This window comes from Podarcis cretensis (genome assembly GCF_951804945.1).
Source record: "Podarcis cretensis genome assembly, chromosome: 1".
NCBI lineage: Eukaryota > Metazoa > Chordata > Lepidosauria > Squamata > Lacertidae > Podarcis > Podarcis cretensis.
In genome coordinates this window covers 73,841,765-73,863,404 of record NC_137170.1, presented here as the reverse complement: position 1 = coordinate 73,863,404, position 21,640 = coordinate 73,841,765, and the positions used below count along the sequence as shown (strand labels likewise).

The 21,640-nt window shown below is 44.0% G+C and overlaps 1 protein-coding gene across 12 annotated transcripts in view; it reads left to right on the top strand.

The window, feature by feature from the left end:
* The window catches only part of PLEKHA7 (pleckstrin homology domain containing A7), a 173,086-nt gene that overhangs the window by 73,053 nt on the left and 78,393 nt on the right, over positions 1-21,640 (top strand). The window lies entirely within an intron of this gene.

The following is a 21,640-nucleotide window of genomic DNA, read 5'->3' as shown; positions in this document are numbered from 1 at the left end:
GGCTTTTCCCTGAGGAGGGAGAAGGTTTTGTGGGCTACCCCAGAGCTGCTCAGGAGCGTGGGGCATCTGGGCGCAGCCTGCCCGCTGCTCCCATGGTGGTGGGGGAAGCCCGGCTTTGCACATCCTATCCACTGCTCCCTGAGCTTGTTGGGGCTGGCGGGGGAAGCATGGGTCCCCCCCCCAGACCACACATTTGCTAAATAAGACGCGCAGACATTTCCCCTTAGTTTTTAAGAGGAAAAAGGTGCGTCTTATGGACCAAAAAAATACAGTAATTAATATTACTTAACCTAGAGACTTTTGGCATATTTGGTGAATTCTGGGGTTTGCTAATATTTTGAGGATGACATAATAAAATCAACTCTTTTTTCTAATATTATTTAGGTTACAATGGTCAATGTCTAAATGATAAATTAATATACCATATTGTTGAAAAGTCATAATATGTAGGTTAAGGTAACTCTGAGCAACTGTAATGGTATAGTGTGGTTACTCATGCGTAAACTGCCTCCACTTCAATTAGATGGTTTGCTCAAACATGTTTAGGGTTAGAGCTCGCCCTCCGTGACCTGTTAGTCACTTGCAGAATCTGCCAGTGGGCGTTTCTTGAATCTCTTCCAGCATAAAAGCTGCTTGACCCCAAGTCTCCGCCTATGTTCCCTGCGCGGAACGTGTCTGCGCAAGTAAGGGGATGGCAAGGGCGTGCCAGCAATCTCTCCGCTGGTTTCGGTTGAAGGGTCTTGGAGCCCTGACACCGATTCCTCCATCTCCTCTCTATTGGTGTCACGCTGAATTCCTTCCCCCCGACTGGTTCCCTCTCCGGCATCGCTCTGGAGCCCTGCCTCCGCTTTTCGCTCTGATGTCAGTTCCCTGACAGCAACGTTTTGTATAAAACAGAATATTTTCTATCACTGTTGAAATTGATACCTGTAGTGAAATCCTAGGGATGTCTGTTCAGAAGTATAGTAATACTATTCAGAATGTCTGTTCAGTTCAGTGTAAGGTAATGTAATATAAGGTAAATGTAAGATATATATACATTGGTTTGTAGCCTCACTTTTGTTTTATGCTGTATTGCTTGGGATGTTAATATTCTGTGGCAGGAACCATATGATGTAATCGCATTTAGAAACAAATCATTTAACTTTCAGTAAGAATTGATATGATTTATGATATACATATACATGCATAGACCTAGAATGTAACTTGCTTCTTGTTCTTTCATGCTATCTTTCCAAACCTTAAAGGACATTGATAATATGTAAATTCTATATTTGATAATTATTCTCACAATAATGCTTCAGATACTGGTGAAACAACTGGTGAAACTGAGAGTTACAAAGGGGGAAAAACAGTTTATTCTTGAAGATTCATTTTATCTTTTTTGAACATTTTTAATGGCTTACATTTTGAGTAGCATGTAAATACTGGGCCACATCCATTCAAAGCTGGTGTTGTTAAGGAATGTAGAACAAGAGCTTAAGAAATAAAAGTTTTTTATTGTACAGATACCTAATGCTATCCTTGCGCAGAGAAACTCTATCCTTCTGCATTGTGGTATGTTTTCAGCAGTCTTCACTTTGAAGTGCTATTGACACTTACTAGCAACATTTTTGCTTCAATGACTACTCAGTGCATCTTCATCCAAAATCAAGAGTCTTGGGATTGGGACATGTGTTTTCTTCCACATTATAGTGGCTTAAGGTCAAAGCACATGAATAATATGTCAAGTCTATATTTAAATAAAGCAGTGTGAGGCATGTTGTGTATCAGCACCATGGCATGGAAAGGGGGAGTTAACAACCCACCCCTGCTTCTAGTTAAAATTCCCAGCTATCAAAAAATACTGTTTGCGTTGGAATGAAAGTTTCAGTTGTTGCCAAGTATTTACCTGTACACAGACTTAGGCTCTTGAAGTCATAGAGGGTAGAAGGACTTACTGCACTCCAAATAAACATGTAGAAGGACTTACTGCACTCCAAATAAACATGTCCATTTAGATACATAGAAACAACAAAAAGTCTCATGCACCTAGAAGCCTGTTGCATTTATTGTGGCTGAACTTTCATAGGGTAAAGTATGGATAGGCAAACTCAAGCTTGGAGGCCTCTCTATTTCACTTTCAAGACTCTCCCACACCCTTCATCAGCTCTGATCTGCGCTCTTCTTGGGAACTTGGTTGGAATGTGTCTGTGAACTGCTTTAATGATTCTTGCTTGCTTAGAAACCTCTACCTTTTGTGTGACTGTACCAATGTAAGTGACATAGCAGTTGCTCCATGTGCACTTTTGTCCAAGTCAGATTTAAGGTCCTTATTAATTTATAAAGCCCTGAACAACTTAATTCCAGGGTACTTTAGGGACTGCCTGAACCCTTCTATCCCAGCTTCATCACTGAGATCATATGCAGGAGCCACATGTTCATTGGCAAGTAAAAATCAAGAACTAGGATTGACATGTGTATCCAGAGAACATTAAGAGTTGGAGGGGTCTGAGATGACACCACTGAATCCAGTAGCCAGTCTCATTGCTCCAGACTGTATGCAAAGCTGAGAATTTTTATAAGACTCTCAGACCACGTCACAGAAGTTCAAAAAGCTCCTTTGTAAACTTTCTCTGTAACAGGCATGTATGCACCAGTTACAGCACAGATGGGGAACCTCAGACCCAGAGACCAACTGTGACCCTCCAGGCCTCTCTGTCTAGCCCCTTGGACTTTCCGCAAGCCATACCCCTTTATGGCTCTGCTTTGCCCCCTCCTTGAGTGTGTCTGGTTAGAACATGTCCTTGAACTTTGATAATGCCTCTAAGTTGTTGAGCGGTAGGATAGAGTGGTGTGTGTTTGTGTGTGTATGGAACCTAGTAACATTTTTTGCTCCACACACTTTTCCCTCTGGTCCTGCCCGCCACTGGCCTATAGTCCCAAGAAAGTTGCCGAGATGAGAATGTGGAACTCAGGCTAATCCATCCCTGAGTTACAGCATGTGAGATCCAATGTGTCTTTTTTTTCTTCATAATGATTAAGAAGATTGAAACAGTGTTGATAATTTCTGGTATGGAATCATCCTTTCTATAGTCTTGTTGTCCAGGAGAAAACAAGCATCAGTCAACATGGCTGTGTTTCTCCATTCTTTAGCTTCACATAGAGTATGTGGAAGAAAAGATGCTGTAGAATAGCCCTCCGTCACTGCCTGAAATATCCAACAGCATGAATTGGTGAAGGCTCCCCACCTCCTGGCTTTGTTAATGAGACACCTGCATTTCTGATACACCTGTGTCCCCTTTGGTGACAGTGCCTGAGAATCAAGTCATGAGACCTAGTCATATTCTACATTAATGAAGGATATATCAGTTTCCTCTGTTTCTGGACATGACAGATCATACTCCCCACCCCCTTCATGGATTCAGAAACTGAGAACTGTTAAGTGAAATTTTAAACAAAAGGGAAGAAGGATCAAGGTCAAATAGGAAGAACAGTTTTGTGTGTGGATCACTTGTCTATGGGCAGAATATGTACATGTGTAGCCTTAGAAGTCCTGCTTTCAAGTTATCAAACCTGTCTTCTTTACAGTTCCTTTTTGCAGTCCCTCTGCCTATGAGTAGCAGTGGTCAGCGGATGGAAGAAGCAGACTGCAAACTAATAGATGCTTGCTAGGAGATCCTAACACTGACTCATTGGAAGGCAGCAACCTGACAAAGTGCAGCCACAAAACCACAGGAGGAAGTGGTTTTTACCTGCCATTTAAAAAGAGAAAATTACTCCTAGCAGGTATTAATAGATCCTAACTTTCACCAATTTTCAGTTCAGCACTGAGATTTTTCTGCTCTTTCAAAAAGCTGACTGACAGATAACACCATATACAGAGTGGCCTGCATTTTAAAAGCATTCATTAGTCAGCTGTAACATCTAGTGGAAAATAAATATTTATTGCAGAGGAGTGAGCAAACAAGCTACTTTTAAGAAGAGGGGAGCATTCCTAGCAGTATGCAGCTACATCCAGAGAAAATATGAAATTTTTGCATCCGTATGCAACTTCCAGAATGCAGCAATATTCATCTCAGTCAGTGATTGGCATGAGGACAGTGCTGGGGTGAATATGATTTACCACAAAGTAATGTATGCTGTCGTTATGGGCAATATACAGTAACTGGTAGGCTCTCCATAAATTGTATTTGCACAATTCAAACTCCACCACATTGGAGATCTGATAGTGCTCCTAATAAAAGTTTACAAAAATGTGTGGAGGACATCCAGGAATTGATTATTTTGTCTGGTTCAAAGGATGACTGCATGCGACAAGTCTTTTATTCCAGTTGACTTCCTGAACATGGCAAGACAAAGAGCCTGTTACTGACACGGCATATTTATCTGTGAGATATGGCTTTTTTTTTTTAATGAACAACCAAATTGCATGCAGCATGGGGCTGGATGCTGACAGTGAGGTCTAAAGCCACCTTGGCTCATGGGACTAGTTTCATGGTTGTTTAGTTTGATACTTCAAACAGATGCCTCCTTAGAAGATGTAATATGGTTTATGGCAAACACAACAAACATGTTTACACATTTATATAAATTTGTATTTATGTGGCAATAGATACTGTTAGTACAGCAACAGAATTTACTGCATAGGCCCTCAACAGCATCCCAGCAGCCAGGAGTCCTTGGAAATGTAGTTCATGGAATTTGGGTTGTGTCATGTTACAGTAGTTGTCATCTGGCTGACATGGCTGCAATGTGGCCTTGGACATAATGCTGAGATGCCAAACCTTCCTTTTCAAGTGGAGAGGTAGGAGCCCATGTACCAGTTGATGAGATGAGATCACTAGAAAGCGCTGCATGAGCTTAAACCATGGTTTTGCTTGGTGAGCTGTCCAAACTCAGAATCATGATTTAGCTCTCTTCAGGCAAGTTTTTTCCTATGTTTTACAGCTTGTGTTTTGTGTGGGAGAGCTAAACAGTGACTGAAAGTTTGGACAACATGCTAAGCCAAACAAAGCCTTAGCTCATCGCAGCACAGCAGCAAAATGGGGAGAAGCAAAGAGGCCACAATATCCTTTTGGGGAGTCCACACATTTGTTCACTTGCACTAAGCTGTGATTTAGCTTGGCATTGCATGTAAATGAGGACAATGTCTAGTTTGTCCCTCAGATGTTAACAGCCAGCAGATCATATCCACAGTAGTATTAGATACAAATTTCTTAAAAGTTGCAAAGAATAAAGCTATTAGGAAGAGTACAGCTTTACTTTTTAAATATTAATTAGTATTTACTGCCTCTTCATTTTTGGCAAACTTTTGTTCAAACGTTTTCATTCAAATTGCAGAATGGATGGCAGTAAGCGAAATGTCCATTGCCTTTTTGATCATGAGAAGATTTTTGTGTTGCCATGGTGATATTTGAGCGGCAATATAAAAATAAGTAAGTGCTAATGAGAATAATTAAAACTTCATTGAGAATAGTTTGCAGAATAAAATTGTAGACTTCTGTATAATGGGCACTTTAAAATATCATTTAAATTTGCTTATTTGTATACAGTACTGAAATATGTGAGATTTTGTTGTTAATTTGCTGTGATCAGCATGATAACATTTTAAGCTTTTATGCAATTGCTTCCTAACATGCTTGTTGTTGTTGTTTAGTCGTTTAGTCGTTTACTCTTCGTGACCCCATAGACCAGAGCACGCCAGGCACTCCTGTCTTCCACTCCCTCCTGCAGTTTGGTCAAACTCATGTTCATAGCTTCGAGAACACTGTCCATCCATCTCGTCCTCTGTCGTCCCCTTCTCCTTGTGCCCTCCATCTTTCCCAAAATCAGGGTCTTTTCCAGGGAGTCTTCTCTCCTCATGAGGTGGCCAAAGTATTGGAGTCTCAGCTTCAGGATCTGTCCTTCCAGTGAGCACTCAGGGCTGATTTCCTTAAGGATGGATAGGTTTGATCTTCTTGCAGTCCACAGGACTCTCAGGAGTCTCCTCCAGCTGTTCATCTAAACATTTTGCTTTATGGGACATCACAAGAACCCTGCTGAATTAGACCACAGGTCTATCAAGTCCAGCATCTTATGTCCTCATAAACCATATGGGAATTCAGCCTCAACTTTCTCTTGAACTATGGGATTTTCCATTCTAAGGACATACTAGATGTGTATCTTAACTTGGATTTGATCTATTAAATTTATATCCTACCTTTCCTCCAAGGAGCTTGAAGCATAGTGCTTTTTCCTGCTGGTTTTATTCAAACAGCAACTCTGAGAAAGAGCGACTGGCCCAAGGTCACCCACTGAGTTTCATTGCCAAGTGGGGATTTGAGCCTGCAGTCTTAGTATGATATCCCATGCAGCCTCTTCAAGGATTAGGATTTCTTTTGTCAGCCTTCCTTCTGATATGGAGATGACATGTAAGATATTGCTTAAAATCAATTTCCTTGAAACAATTTTCTGTTTAAATAAAATGAAATTTATTACTATCATTTGTAATTTGTAAAAATTCTATTCAAGTAAAGTGCAACTCCTTGTTTTAATCAGCCATGTCTTTTCTAAGTTATTCTTTCATGGCTACATGAAAATATCAACTTCAAACCCAGAGCCCTGAGATTAAAAGTCTCATTCTCTACTAACTGAGCTATCTAATGGAGGCTTCATTTTAATAAACTGACATATAACTGTCCAAACAGGGTCATAGAGATTAGCTGGTCTTCCAGTATAAGAGGACAGCTAATTTATAGATCATTCACCTTTCTAACAGAACTGATTTCTATCAACTTTTCCACCTTTGGTGCTTATTGAAGTTGTAATTCATAGCTAATGACTCGTGCATAGTGGTTTTCTTTTCTTTTTTCTTTAATCTCATTGTTGAGTTTGAGTATTTTACAAATATATATAGGATTAAACTGTGATATGTTAATTGTATTCAGTGAACATGATGAATATTTCTACTAAAGCGTGATCAGAGTGCACATGAATTTAAACATCTGCTAATTTTAGGAAATGTTAATGTTCAGGAACTTTTTCAAGTGTAGAATTTACTTGATATTTCTAGAATATATTTGAAAGACTATTTAGTGAAACTTAATTTTGTTTAGAGTTCAGTGCTCTATGTTTTCAGTACTCGTGCTCTCAAGTATACATACTTTTTCTGGAAAGGCCATTAGGACAACAATGTTAGATAAGTGCAAATACAATATAAGAAATTGTCATTAGTGTTGCATGATCTGCATCAGGGCCATCCGGTTGCCCATTGGTCACATCTGGCACTTGAAAACTGTACCAAATTGTAATCAATGCATTTTTTTTTTTAAATGATCAAGGTAAAGAAGCAAAGACCCTTTGTATTTCATATACATTTGTAGTGTTTCTATTTCACAAATTGGAAAAACAAGCAAGCATTGCCATTCTGCCTCTTAGGTGAAGTTTCACACAACAACTCAGCTTCTATTTATTTTTTATTTTGGATCCATAATTTCTGGATTATAAATATTTATAGGCTAGTGTTCTGTGAATCTGAAAGCAAACACTAAGAAGTTATTCTCCCAGCTGTGCAGGAGTGGGGGAGCTTCACTGAGGTTCTCCCCTGTTCCTATGAACCAGCTCACTAATTGCATGGTTTGTTAAGAGAAGGACTTACCTGCATGTGAAAGATCTGTTCACTGTTTAAAACAAATTCATTTTCTGTTTAATCTGAATATGAGAGACTGTGGTTTCTGCAAATAAGAGTTAGTTAACAAATCAGGATATCAGACCATCCAGGCTGCACATGCCTTAATCTTGCTGTGATGATTTATATCTTCTTCTGCATTCACAATAAAAGTTTCCTGCAGTTTTAACACAGGCACTAATAGGTTCATGAAAACATGTAAGACTTATTGAATTAAGAATATGCATATATATGCATCAAAACTCTTAGTATGTCAAAACGATGGGCTACCTTTACTTTCGTTAAGAATGTTTATGACATTTAAGCTGTTATTAGAAGTGATTGCAGTCAGAAGAATATATCTGAAAGGCATTTGACTATCTTAATTGAGTATAATTAAGTATATTTAATTTGAATAGTCTTACTAAACCAATAAAGATTAATAGGCAATTAATATAAAGACTTCCTGACACAATTGTATAATTCTAGTAAATTTAGGGCTATAGTTGAAAACACAGAGAAGGCAGAGAGTTATGCAAGGCTATCAGCTATTTTCCACTACTAAACATATGGAGTTCACAAAAAAACACATGATGAGCTTTTGCCCCCTGACTAGTACAGAAGCCTTCCAGCTCATGGGCTATATTTATAGTTGAGCTTAAATTTGTTTGTCTGGTATATTATCAAGCTTCCCTATCACTGCTTGATACTGAAGATGACAAAAACTGGCATAATATAGCTGACAGTGCAAAGTATGCTCAATAAATAACTTTTAAAATACCACAGTTTATTCCCAACTGGTGCTGATAGAAACCACCTGCCAGTTTGATAAGTGTCTGTCAATGCCAGGTTCAATTGTTTTATACTAATAAATAGAAAACCTTACAATTACTGTATTGTATATCTTCTTTTAGGGACGCAGGTGGCGCTGTGGGTTAAAGCCTCAGCGCCTAGGGCTTGCCGATCGAAAGGTCGGCGGTTCGAATCCCTGCGGCGGGGTGTGCTCCCGCTGCTCGGTCCCAGCACCTGCCAACCTAGCAGTTCGAAAGCACCTCCGGGTGCAAGTAGATAAATAGGGACCGCTTACCAGCGGGAAGGTAAACGGCGTTTCCGTGTGCGGCTCTGGCTCTGGCTCTGGCCAGAGCAGCGATGTCACGCTGGCCACGTGACCCGGAAGTGTCTCTGGACAGCGCTGGCCCCTGGCCTCTTAAGTGAGATGGGCGCACAACCCCAGAGTCTGTCAAGACTGGCCCGTACGGGCAGGGGTACCTTTACCTTTACCTTTATATCTTCTTTTATGGCATCAACTGGAGTGATATCCATCACGAAATATGGCAAACAGTAACCCATCATGGTCAAGTATTTGAAGGCAAGTTGTTCATCTTAAAATACTATCCTAATATGCTACTGGAAATTCCAGTACTGATAACACTTCTGTGGCGGTAGAGCCTGCCCTATTTTAGGTTGTTGGTTGCAACAGAAGCAATGGGCACCATCTAAAAGGCAAAAAGCAAAAGACAAAAACATCACAAGAGGAGACTATAGAGCCAGAAATGATTCACTGAGAGCCTGAAACTAGGCAGCAATACTCGCATTCACAGAGAGGATGTAATCAAAAACTGGCCATACTACTGAGCTCAACCATCTTCAAGCCAATAGCCTTCATTTCTTAAATGTTTTCTTCATTCATTCATTCATTTCATGCGCGCGCACACACACACACACACACAGAGAGAGAGAGAGAGAGAGAGAGAGAGATTTAATCAGTCACTAAAACATTGATATATGACACTTGGCTGGTTGTGAACTAAGTGGTTCTGTGTAGTGCTTGGTAAATGGTGTTTTGGTTTGCAAATCCAGGGTAAGGGATATATCTTTTGTTGCATTTCTTCCATGAAAATAAGTTTCTCTCATTTAACAACCACAGTGTCCAGAAAGTATGGTCTGATAGCCAAATTCTAAGGTTTATTTTTTTAAATCGTGATACAAATAACTAAAATGGCATTATAATCCTGGCAAATAAAGCAGAGCCATCCAGCTTTAATCCACTTTCCATGGAAAACTGCTTGCAAACAATGTTCTCTTTACAACTCCCCAACATTGTGCTGAACCAATAGTTGAGATCTAGACTATAATGACTGATAGATAATTTCAAAACATATGTACAGAATGCAGTTGTAGTAGACTGACACTAATTCCATCCCAGTCTTTGACTTCGCACTCATCGACACCACAGAGAAACCGCCAGACACTGTGCTTTCCAAAAAAGGAGATATATTATTGTAGTGACCATGATCATAATTCTTCTGGGGCAGAGGACTGGAAAGTTAGGAATTTCAGGTGTTGGGATGGGGCAGCAGGGGAGAGGAATAGTCACTGGTGTAAAACTGCCCTACTCAAGGCAGTTTATGATAACCACACTTTAAAGTAAGCGACCGGTAGTGCTTTGTGCTATCCAGTGTTTCCTTTCTTGACAAAGCACTTGCTATGCTGTGACTTTTCATCCTGTGAATTTTCCATTCTGGAAAGCATTTTTGTGGCTTTCAATAACTGCTTCTGTCTCCCCAGAAACAGCAACTTTTTCCTTTGAAAATTTAACTTCCCAAAATTATTAGTGCTAGCTCAAGAGAAAGAAGGAAGACTTCCTTCAGGTCTCTGAAGTAAGGAGAGTGAAGAAACTTCAGGGAGTTCCCTTTGCTTCATTTCTTTTGATTAGCTCCTTATGATAGACAAAGGCACTACTCTGTAGCTCTAACAAGAATACTACCTTTGGAAAACTTAACCCATCAAGCTGAGTTTTAATTAACTTCCTACACTTGCACCCACAGCTGGTTCCTTTAAAATATTCAGAACCTCATGAAAACAGTTTTCAGCTTCCACCATCTCACATGGGTCTTAACAATCATTACTTAATACATATATTTCAATCTGTTAAGCAATGAGTGGGGGCTTCCTCAGTTCCGTATATAAAACCCCAATGATACCTGTTTGCCACCAGCATGAGCACAACAAAGCTTCTGAGCATGAATAGGCATGGAGGGTTTAAACCGACAACCCCATAATGTGATAACATGGAAAATTAGGTTTGTGCTTAGGGGATAATCATATGGCATGCAAATGTACAATGAAAGAAGTACCACGAGTCTATGAGAGCGTGGGGATTTAGTACAGTTCAAGGTTATTTTCTATCTTCTCATTGGAATTGTTTTAATTTAGTCCATGAAACCCATACATCCTTTCCCTCTTGGTATGTAAATAACATACCTATAACCTATACTTCTTTATTGGCAATTACGACAACTTACCTTTTTAAAACTATTTTTTCTTTCATTTCCTTTTCTGTAACTTGTTTGCTATTAAATATTCCATTTTAAAAATTGGTGAGGAAAAGAAATATTGAAATGTGGCTAATAAACCAGACTGTTTTTGTCCTAGAGTGGTCTGAAGGAAATATCATGTACTTGTACAGTTACAGGATTCTATAAGTTAAATGTCTATTTTGCAAAGCCAGATCCAGGCGGAATGGTAGAGACTGGTTTTCATTTTTGCCTTTGTAGATGTTGTTCAGAACAAGGAAGCTGGAAACAAGCAGTTACCCCATAGCAGGAAAAGTCCAATTGATAACTAGATCTGCAAAGCTCATGAATCTTCTTGATCCCATTCTTTTAACTGAGAAAAACTAACAGAAAAGCTGATTACTTTTTCTTGTAAAGCAAACTTTTGGACTTACTTTGGACTTGCTTTTCTGCAGAGGGGAGGGAATGTAAATTATAAGGCCCTATGTGTACCTTTCATTGCTCCCTGGATGGTTGGAAAAAGAACTCCAGCTCTTGACCAGCAATGGAGCTGGCTGGAAGTGAATCTGGTGAGTGAGGTTCAGGTTCTCCAGTGTTATGTAGTGAAGTTTCACCCTGGGCCAGCAGGGGGATACTGTATATAGTTTTCACTCAGGTCTGTAGATAGTTTTCACTCAGGTCCACATCAGTTATTTTAGGCGGGAACTCTGGGCTGTTGTTGCTACAATGTTGACAGCCGGCTGCCTATAAAAGCAGGCCGGCTGAGCTGTTTGCAGTCAGTTCTATTCCAGCTTACAAAATAAAGAGCTACTTGGAGAAATCGCTGTGTCGTCTGCTATGCCAACCCACAACCTAACTCTGGCGACGAGGATGGGATCGATGGACATCAGAGCACAGCCAGATGCAGCCAGCCTCTGAACTGAGCTGAATCACAGAGCGAAATCACTGAGCGAAATCACTGGACAGAACCAATTCAGAGCTGACTGTTCTGGCTAAGAGCACTGTGTTCCATCCATCGCACTTCACGCTGGCATCGGAATCATGGCTTCACTTGTGCCTCTACCGCCGTTTGCACCAGCCTCTGAATCATGGGACTCCTACCTCGCTCGGTTCGACTGCTACCTCCAAGCCAACGAGCTGACAGCAGTATCAAAGGATCGGAAGCGGGGCCTATTCCTCAGCCTCTGTGGGCCTGAGGTGTTTGAGACGGCCCGAGCATTGGTTGCGCCTGAAGCAGTCCAGGCAACACCATGGGACACAATCCAAGAGAAGCTCCGCAACCACTACGCACCAAAGCCGTCTAAGATTGCTGCCCACCATGCGTTCTACCACCGGAACCAGGCAGAGGGGGAGTCAATCAACAACTACACCACCGCCCTGCGACAGGCTGCAATGCACTGTGAGTTCCGAGACTTAGACGATGCCCTGATGGATCGAATCGTCTGCGGGGTCCGGGACATCCATCTGCAACGGCGTCTCCTCGCCAAGCCAGACCTCACGCTACAGAAAGCCATTGAGGAGGCTGTGGCCTCAGAAGCTGCTGAACGCTCCGCCCAGGAGATCCGCAAGTCCAGCAGCCCGCGTCTTGCTAGGGAGCCAGTTCCGGTGCATCATGAAGAGGCCAGCAGTGATGAGGCATCCTCCAGTGAAGACGATGACGTGCACCAGACAAAGCGGGAGCGCAGGAAGTTCCAACAGAAGTCCAAGGGCCAACCGGAATGTGCCGGCTGCGGAGGCAACCATTCCCGTGCCAAGTGTCGATTCAGAGACGCCATCTGTAGGAAGTGTTCCAGAAGGGGCCACATCGCTAAGGTCTGCCGATCGGCTCCGTCTGACACCCCCCCTTCATCGACTCGCAAGTCCAAGTCTTCACTCCAGTCTGCCAAGGAAAGTTGTTTCGCTCTCACCAACTGCCGCTGCCCGTCTGGAACCACGATTGGCCAAACCGACTCGCCTACGCGACGCAAGCTGAACGTCACGGTGCTCATTGAAGGAGCTCCATGTGACATGGAGATCGACACCGGGTCTGCCCTGTCCATCATGTCATGGAGCACCATCAAAAGACTGGTACCCAGGGTGTCCAAAAGGCAACTCGACTCTCACCGCGTACACCTGAGAGACTACCAGGGAAATGACATTCCCGTGGTAGGCGTTGGCTGGTTCCGGATCGCCTTCAAGGATTTTTCGGGCCTGCTCCGGTTGGTGGTGGTCGAAGGTCAGCGGCCAAGCCTTCTAGGGCTAGACTGGTTTGATGCCCTCGGCCTGGAAGTCACCGGCATCAACTGCATCTCTAACGCAGAGACGGAGGGTCTGGTCAAAGACTTTGCCGAGGTTTTTGATGGCACCTTGGGGCAATATACAGGTACGCCCATCTCCTTTAGCCTTGATCCACAAGTCACCCCCATCAAGCTAAAGCCACGCCGGGTTCCCTTTGCTCTCAAGGCCAAGGTGGACGAACAACTGGACAAACTGATCGCCCAAGGAGTTTTGGAGCCGGTTGACCACGCCAAGTGGGAAACCCCCATCGTCACGCCTGTCAAGCCAGATGGGTCAGTGAGAATCTGCGCTGACTACAAGTGCACGATCAACAAGGCACTTCAGCAGCATGCTTATCCGGTTCCTGTTGTCCAACACCTGCTGCATTCCCTGGGTGAGGGTAAGGTCTTCGCTAAGCTGGACCTTGCCCAAGCCTATCAACAACTGCCAGTTGATGATGCCACTGCTGAAGCCCAGACGATCGTCACCCACCGGGGGGCATTCCGTTGCCGCCGGTTGCAGTTCGGGGTGAGTGTGGCTCCTGGCATATTCCAAAGCCTTATGGAGCGTCTCCTGCAAGGGCTTCCGGGCGTGGTACCATATTTTGATGACGTCTTGGTGTCTGCAGACTCACACCAGCAGCTGTTCGAGCGCCTCCGTGCCGTGCTGACCAGGTTCCAAGAGGCCGGGCTCAAGGTAAAGAGGGAGAAGTGCCAGATCGCCGTTCCACAGGTAGAGTTCCTGGGCTATCTTATCGATGCCTCCGGCCTTCACCCGACCACATCCAAGATCCACGCTATCCAGCAGGCCCCCACCCCAAAGAACAAGACGGAGTTGCAGGCGTTCCTGGGGCTGCTGAACTTTTATAACATGTTCCTGCCCCACAAAGCCACAGTGACTGAGCCTCTTCACCGACTCCTTAGCACTAAGACGCCTTGGGCCTGGGGTCATTGGGAGACGGCGGCCTTCAACGCGGTCAAGGCTCTCCTTTCATCAGACAGTGTGCTGGTACAGTACAGTGAATCCAGGCTGCTGGTCCTTGCCTGCGACGCCTCACCTTTTGGCATCGGTGCTGTCCTTAGTCACTGTTTTCCAGACGGAAGAGAAGCACCGCTCGCCTACTTTTCCAGGACGCTATCTCCGACGGAACGGAATTACAGCCAGCTCGACAAGGAGGCACTGGCACTTGTGGCTGGAGTGAAGAGGTTCCATGAATACCTCTATGGCAGGACTTTTGACCTCATCACTGACCACAAGCCACTCCTGGGCCTCCTCACCGGTGATCGTCCAACTCCACCGGTCCTCTCACCACGCATGCTGCGATGGACTGTTTTCCTGGCTGCCTACCACTACCGGCTCATCCATCGCCCGGGGAAATCGATGGGTCATGCCGACGCCCTCAGCCGTTGCCCTCTTCCAGCATTTGTGGAAGACCCGGCTCCAGCTTCATCGCTCCTTCTGATTGAGGATCTTCCGGCAGCGCCTGTATCGGCTGCCACTGTGGCCTCCGCGTCTGCCCAGGATCGCACCATCAGCCGGGTGCTCAACTGGGTGTGGAGGGGGTGGCCACAAGGGCCTTTTGCATCGGAGTTCCAGCCCTTCGCAACCAGACAACATGAACTCTCAGCTCATCGCGGCTGTCTGCTGTGGAGAGACCGCGTCGTGATTCCCCAGGGACTCCGTCAGCGCGTCCTGGAGGCTCTGCACGTTGGCCACCCGGGAATTGTCAAAATGAAGGCGTTGGCTCGGTGTTACGTCTGGTGGCCTAATATGGACGATGCCATCACTGCCTGGGTGTCCGCCTGTCAAGCGTGCCAAGAGTCGAGGCCTGCACCACCGGCAACTAAGGGACACACCTGGGAGACCCCAAAGACACCCTGGTCGAGGGTGCACATCGATCTGGCTGGCCCCTTTCACGGCCGGACCTTTATGGTAGTGGTGGACGCCTATTCCAAATGGCTGGAGGTCGCCCTGATGCCCTCCACCACTACCGAAGCTGTCATCCGGGTGCTGCGAGGCCTGTTTGCAACGCATGGGTGTCCTGATGTCCTTGTCTCTGACAACGGACCGCAGTTCACGTCAGGCACGTTTGAGCGGTATCTTTTGGGACTGGGCATCCGCCATGCCCTAACGGCACCCTTTCATCCACCCAGCAACGGGCAAGCGGAAAGAATGGTGCGCTCGGCAAAAGAGGCACTGGCGCGCCTGGACCGGGGAGACTGGCATGAGCGGGTCGCCGAATACTTGTTCATGCAACATATCACCCCTCATGCGGCCACAGGGAGGAGTCCTGCTGAACTGCTTATGGGCCGCTGCCTCAGGTCACCGCTCGACCGGCTACACCCGGACTTTGCCGTGGCTGAACCCCCAGGCTGTGCCAACGCGCCACGGTCATTTGTCCTAGGAAACCAGGTCTTTGCCCGGAACTATGTGGGGGACATTCCTTGGGTGCCAGCCACAGTAGTGGGAGTCACTGGACCTCGCTCGTACCAGGTGGCACTTGAAGACGGACGCTTGTGGCGACGGCACATAGACCAGCTTAGGCGCAGGGTTGGGGACTTGGACACTACCGAGGTGCCCCCAACTGCGCTTGCGGCTCCAGAAGAGACACGTACAGATGGCGAGGCCCCACCTACACCTCCCTTGCAAACTGCCAGCGTGGAGCCGAACCAAGCCGCTTCAGAGGGTCTGCCAGACTTACCACAGACTCAGACCACTCCACTTGCGGAGGCTCCACCCACAGCAGCGGATCCAGGGGAGTTGGTTCCAACGCCACCTAGGGTCGCACCACAGCCTCAGCAAGAACTGTGTGGCCCTCCGGACTTGGCTACCAGTCCCCGGCGGTCTGGCAGAGTTCCCAAGCGCCAAACTTATTTAAAGGACTATGTTGTTGGACATGTATCACTGTTGGTCTAAGCATGGGAAATGTAACCGATATGCTGTTGTGCCTAATTGAACCATTACGCGTAGTGCTGTATATAAGGAAACCATTACGATTGTAACTAACGCCTTATCTCGGTGGGGAGGGGTGTTATGTAGTGAAGTTTCACCCTGGGCCAGCAGGGGGATACTGTATATAGTTTTCACTCAGGTCTGTAGATAGTTTTCACTCAGGTCCACGTCAGTTATTTTAGGCGGGAACTCTGGGCTGTTGTTGCTACAATGTTGACAGCCGGCTGCCTATAAAAGCAGGCCGGCTGAGCTGTTTGCAGTCAGTTCTATTCCAGCTTACAAAATATAGAGCTACTTGGAGAAATCGCTGTGTCGTCTGCTATGTCAACCCACAACCTAACATCCAGCATTCAGGAAACCCCTCTGAAAGATTCCACTTCATGCCAGTGGAGCAAGTGGGCCATGACAGCTCATTCTGGACTCGTTTCCTCCTCTGCAGGAAAACTGTTCTTTTATGTTAAACGGTATTTAAATTGTCTAAGTAAATAAATATGGGGATAGTAAAATATAAAAGCTTATGCTAGTATGAGGTGTTGTTTCTCCATGCTAATATATGGTAAACTAAGCACCCCTAGTCTTCTACATCAGTGCTTTCCAAACAGTGCGTCGGCTGCAGTGTGTAGGTGTGTTGCGTGAATGCTCCCTGTGCTCCTCCCGGGTTGGAAAGGGGTTAGTTTAACCTCCTGTTTGCTAGTAAAACTGAATTACTGTCACAAAATGATGCATGTCTTAAAAGTGTGTCACCAAAATGAAAAGTTTGGAAAGCTCTGCTCTACATGCTTAGCTGGGAATAAGCCCCATTGAACTAATGAGGCTTTATTCTGAGGTCGGTATGCACAGGAATGCACTATTAAATGCTGGCTGATTAAGATGAAAAAGGAAGGTGACTATTTTGACAACCCTCACCTCATGTCTTTGATGTGACTGGGAACTAAACTGGACTCTCTGCCTATTGAGATCAAGCAGGCACCTTCACTGTGCTCTTTTTGGTGCATTCCTGTTTAGAAAAGCCTTCCCAGATGCTTAGAAAGTTGAGGTCATTTCAGTCTGTTTTAGTACTTTAACTTTTGTATGTTTTAAAGTAAGGTTTGGAATTTTTCTTGATTTTACTATTTTATCTTTCGTAAACCACTTTGAGGGTTTTTTAAACAAGCAGTGTATAAATTTTATGAAAAAAAATAAGTAAAATAAACTGACAAATCTTTGAGATAACATGTTTAGGGAAGTTTTTAATGTTTGCTGTTTTGTCGTCTTCTTCTTCTTCTTCTTCTTCTTCTTCTTCTTCTTCTTCTTCTTCTTCTTCTTCCTCCTCCTCTGTTGGGAGCTGCCCAGAGTGGCTGGGGAAACCCAGCCAAATGGGCAGGGTATAAATAAATTGTTGTTGTTGTTGTTGTATAAATAAGTTGTTGTTGTTGTTGTTGTTGTTGTTGTTGTTGTTGTTGTTGTTGTTAACGTGCTGTATAGTGCACTCAAAAATTTACTGACTTGGATCCTAGCGTAAGTTAACCTAGGGAAAGTCATGGCAATGATGTTTCCCCCTTCCCCTCCCCAACAGTCACTTGCATTCCTCAAAAATTCTCCTTGGACAATGGGAAGGCCTTCTGTAAGAATGTGGAGGGGGCATGGGGGGGCTGCTGTAGGGAAGAGAGAAGGGGAACTTCACTTCTGTGAACTCCATTAAGTTATCTTAAATTTTAAGCCAATGAAATCATTTTTCTCAGTTGGGAAAGAAAAACTTGTTGGTATGATCTAGCTTGAAGATGTTTTTCCCCTAAAGTTTTGCTGATTTAAGTCTGGATTTCTAGACTTTACGTTGTTGGTGGTTAATCAAAGTGCTGAATTATCGTGTTGTGGAAAATATTTCTTACAAACAAAGCAGTGCTGGAGTCATATACCAAAGTAATCAGTGTTCTTTGTTTATAGCAATTTTTTTTTTTCATTTTTATAGTAGATATGAAACAAAGTACGTCCTTCAGTGTCTGATAAATTAACCTTCACGTAATGTGAGATGATGATTTAAATCAAGAGAATGCTGAAATATTACCTAATTTGCAGAGTTCTCTGTAAATAAATGCTAAATAATACAATACTGTATAGGGAAGAGTTTTAATTTCACCCATTTTTTATTCTGCTCAATTCCATCAAACATGGTGCTATAGCTAGCATGAAGACTATTCATTGCAGCATGTTATTCTCCTCATCTTTTTCTACTGCAGTGGCATCATCTCTCATATAGCCATGAAAAAATGCTAGTCAGAGGAGAATGGGACATGACACTAACCCTTAATTTCCTGGCCAGCAACACTTGAGCTAGTCCTTGGGAAAGCTCTGGCTACTGTTTGGGTGGGGGTGGGGAAAGGCACTGCTTGCAACTCTTTTGGTGCCTACGGTGGCAGCAGCAACTTTGTTGCTGAGTAGCAGAGGCTGTAGCATCTGAGCTGGGGTGGCAGACTGTTCCCTTGTATTCCCCCCCCCCTTGGTCTTGAAACATCTGCCCTGCTGAGAACTAATGGCACTTTAAGTGCAGTGGGAACTTTTCTGACAGCTCAAGAGTGGGTATGAGGGGAAGTGACACTAACTCTTGATTTAATGAACTGAGCAAGTTCTGGGTGCTTCCTTAGGAGGGCTCTGGCTGGCATTTTGTTCGGGGACAATAGGAAATGCCACTGTGGGTGTCAGAGTGCCTAGCAGCAGGGCAAGCTTTGCAGGATGAGACCTCTAAGGGTATCATCTCTTTGGGTCATGCCATGCAGGGCACTCACTTCGTTCTGTTACCCTGGGTGAGAGCCAGGGAATGGAGGAGTTTTTGGTGGGGCCTCCCTGTGCAAAAGGTGGGTTGGTTTCATACATCTTCCTGGTTTTCTCGTGGCTTTAATGGGAATTTGAGGTGAGAATCCATTGCTTCATCTAACTCACTATTGTGTATACTGACTGGCAGCAGCTCTCCTGAATTTCAGATAGGGTACTCTTCAGCCCTACCTGGAGATGCTGGGGATTTATCATTTAAGGTCTAAAAATTAAGCCAGATATGCAAGTTTATCAGATTAGACATTCAACTGGATCAATTAAACAGCTGATCAATCCAGTATTGCTCATCAATACATTATTACTATATTACAGTAGCCAGTACTTTGTCAAAGATACCTATAATTTATCCATATATTTAATATATTATCAGGCTGTGTATATTACTGAAGACAATGACTTGGATCCAGAGTAGTTCTTTCATGAATAAGAGAACTCCTTTCACCTTCCACTTTTCCCAGGCATTCAGGAGATCTATAAGCAAATAGAAGAAGGGATTAAGTATCTCAAGTACCTTATTTAGGCAGTCTAATGGAATTGCCTAAAGTAGCATATTGGATCCCAGCCCTTGTAAATTTTGAGTTTATAGTTTAGAATAATTGAAGCTTGGTTGTGATAGATAAACACGTTATAAATTACTGTTTGCATAGATTTGCAACACATATTTTGTGTGTGCTCCTGGTGATTTAATAACTTCAATATAGTACCTACTCCTGGGATGGAAGATCTCAAAATTATGACACTAATTACATATTTTTATGTGCATTTTAAAAAATCAAATGGGAATTTTTTTGATATATATCTGGAAAGCTAATTAACAGACAAAAGAGAAGTGTAGGAATGTGTGAGAGAAAAATGTTTTGTGTTATGTCTGATTTAACCTGCCCAGACATGGAAATATGCCGCCAGTTGCAAGTCTTCTCTTCCCTGTACTCAGCAATCTATTGAGTCCTGTTAAAAAGGTATTTAGCAGTTAACCTTGAGCCATGCAGGAATAATTAACCAACGGGAAAGGACAGAATTTGAATAGCGCTTGCTGGTGAAAAGAGCAACAGCTGACCTCCAAAGCCAGGTGTATCTTACTGGAATGTACTTCAACCAGATTAAATAGGATGCTAATTGAAATATTTTGAGGACCAGTGAAGGAATTTAGGCAGAACTGATTGCCATTTTTGGTGCTTTATTTAAGAGCTATTGTTAGAGACTGTTTAAATATAGCTCTTAAGGAGATGGAACTATCTCCATTGCTAGTATTTGGAGGGATTTTACTGTTGTTGTTTCCAGTAGATACGGAACAGGTTTTGCTAGCTACATAGCGTACTTTGAATATTTAATTTCTTCTTCTATTTGCTTATAGCTTTTCTGGATGCATTTTGTCACCCTCTGGATACATTCAGATGATCTCTATGAGCCGTGCACTCTCACATTCTTTGTTGTTGCATGAATGGAGAAACAAGCCAGGAAGAACAAGAAGAACTTCTTGTTATGTTCTAACTCAGGGAACTTGCTAATTTGTTCAAAACCAGCAAGGATATAAAGCTGTGATTTAAAGGTGGCTTACTAAACCTGACTTGTTTAGTAACTACTGACCTTAGTTCTCGGTTACAGTCATACCTCGAGTTGAATGTGCTTCAGGTTGAGCGTGTTCGAGTTGTGCTCCGCGGCAACCTGGAAGTAATGGAGTGCGTTACTTCTGGGTTTCGCTGCTCGCACATGTGCAGACGCTCAAAATGACATCACGCGCGGAAGCGGCGAAACGCGACCCATGCACGCGCAGCCGCACCGTCACATCTTGCGTTCCGTTCGGGATGTGAAGGGGGCTCTGGAACGGATCCCGTTCGCATCCCAAGGTACCACTGTATTATATACTGCACAGCTATGATTAACTGTGGCCTTCTGGTTTGTTCCCATTTGTGCACATGGGCTGCATACAGGTCACACAGCTCATGCATATGCTGTCTAAAAAACATGCTTCATGTCCAGGGCGGCTGTCTACCAGCTCCATCTGGTATGCAGGCTGAGACCCTACCTGCCTGCGGACTGTCTTGCCAGAGTGGTGCATGCTCTAGTTATCTCCCGCTTGGACTACTGCAATGCGCTCTGTGTGGGGCTATCTTTGAAGGTGACCCGGAAACTGCAATTAATCCAGAATGCGGCAGCTAGACTGGTGCCTGGGAGTGGCCGCCGGGACCACAGACAGATCTGCATTGGCTCCCAGTACGTTTCTGAGCACAATTCAAAGTGTTGGTGCTGACCTTTAAAGCCCTAAACGGCCTCGGTCCTGTATCCCTGAAGGAGTGTCTCCACCCCCATCATTCAGCCTGGGCACTGAGATCCAGCACCGAGGGCCTTCTGGCGGTTCCCTCATTGTGAGAAGTGAGGTTACAGGGAACCAGACAGAAGGCCTTCTCGGTAGTGGCGCCCGCCCTGTGGAATGCCCTCCCTTCAGATGTGAAGGAAATAAGCAGCTATCTTCTTTTTAAAAGACCTCTGAAGGCAGCCCTGTTTAGGGAAGTTTTTAATATTTAATGCTGTATTGTTTTTAACACTTGATTGGAAGTCGCCCAGAGTGGCTGGGGAAACTCAGCCAGATGGGCGGGGTATAAATAAATTACTATTATTATTATTATTATTATTATTATTATTATTAAATAGGCAGTATGGTCAGAATCCAAAGACCTACTTTAGGAATGCCCCAAGGCTT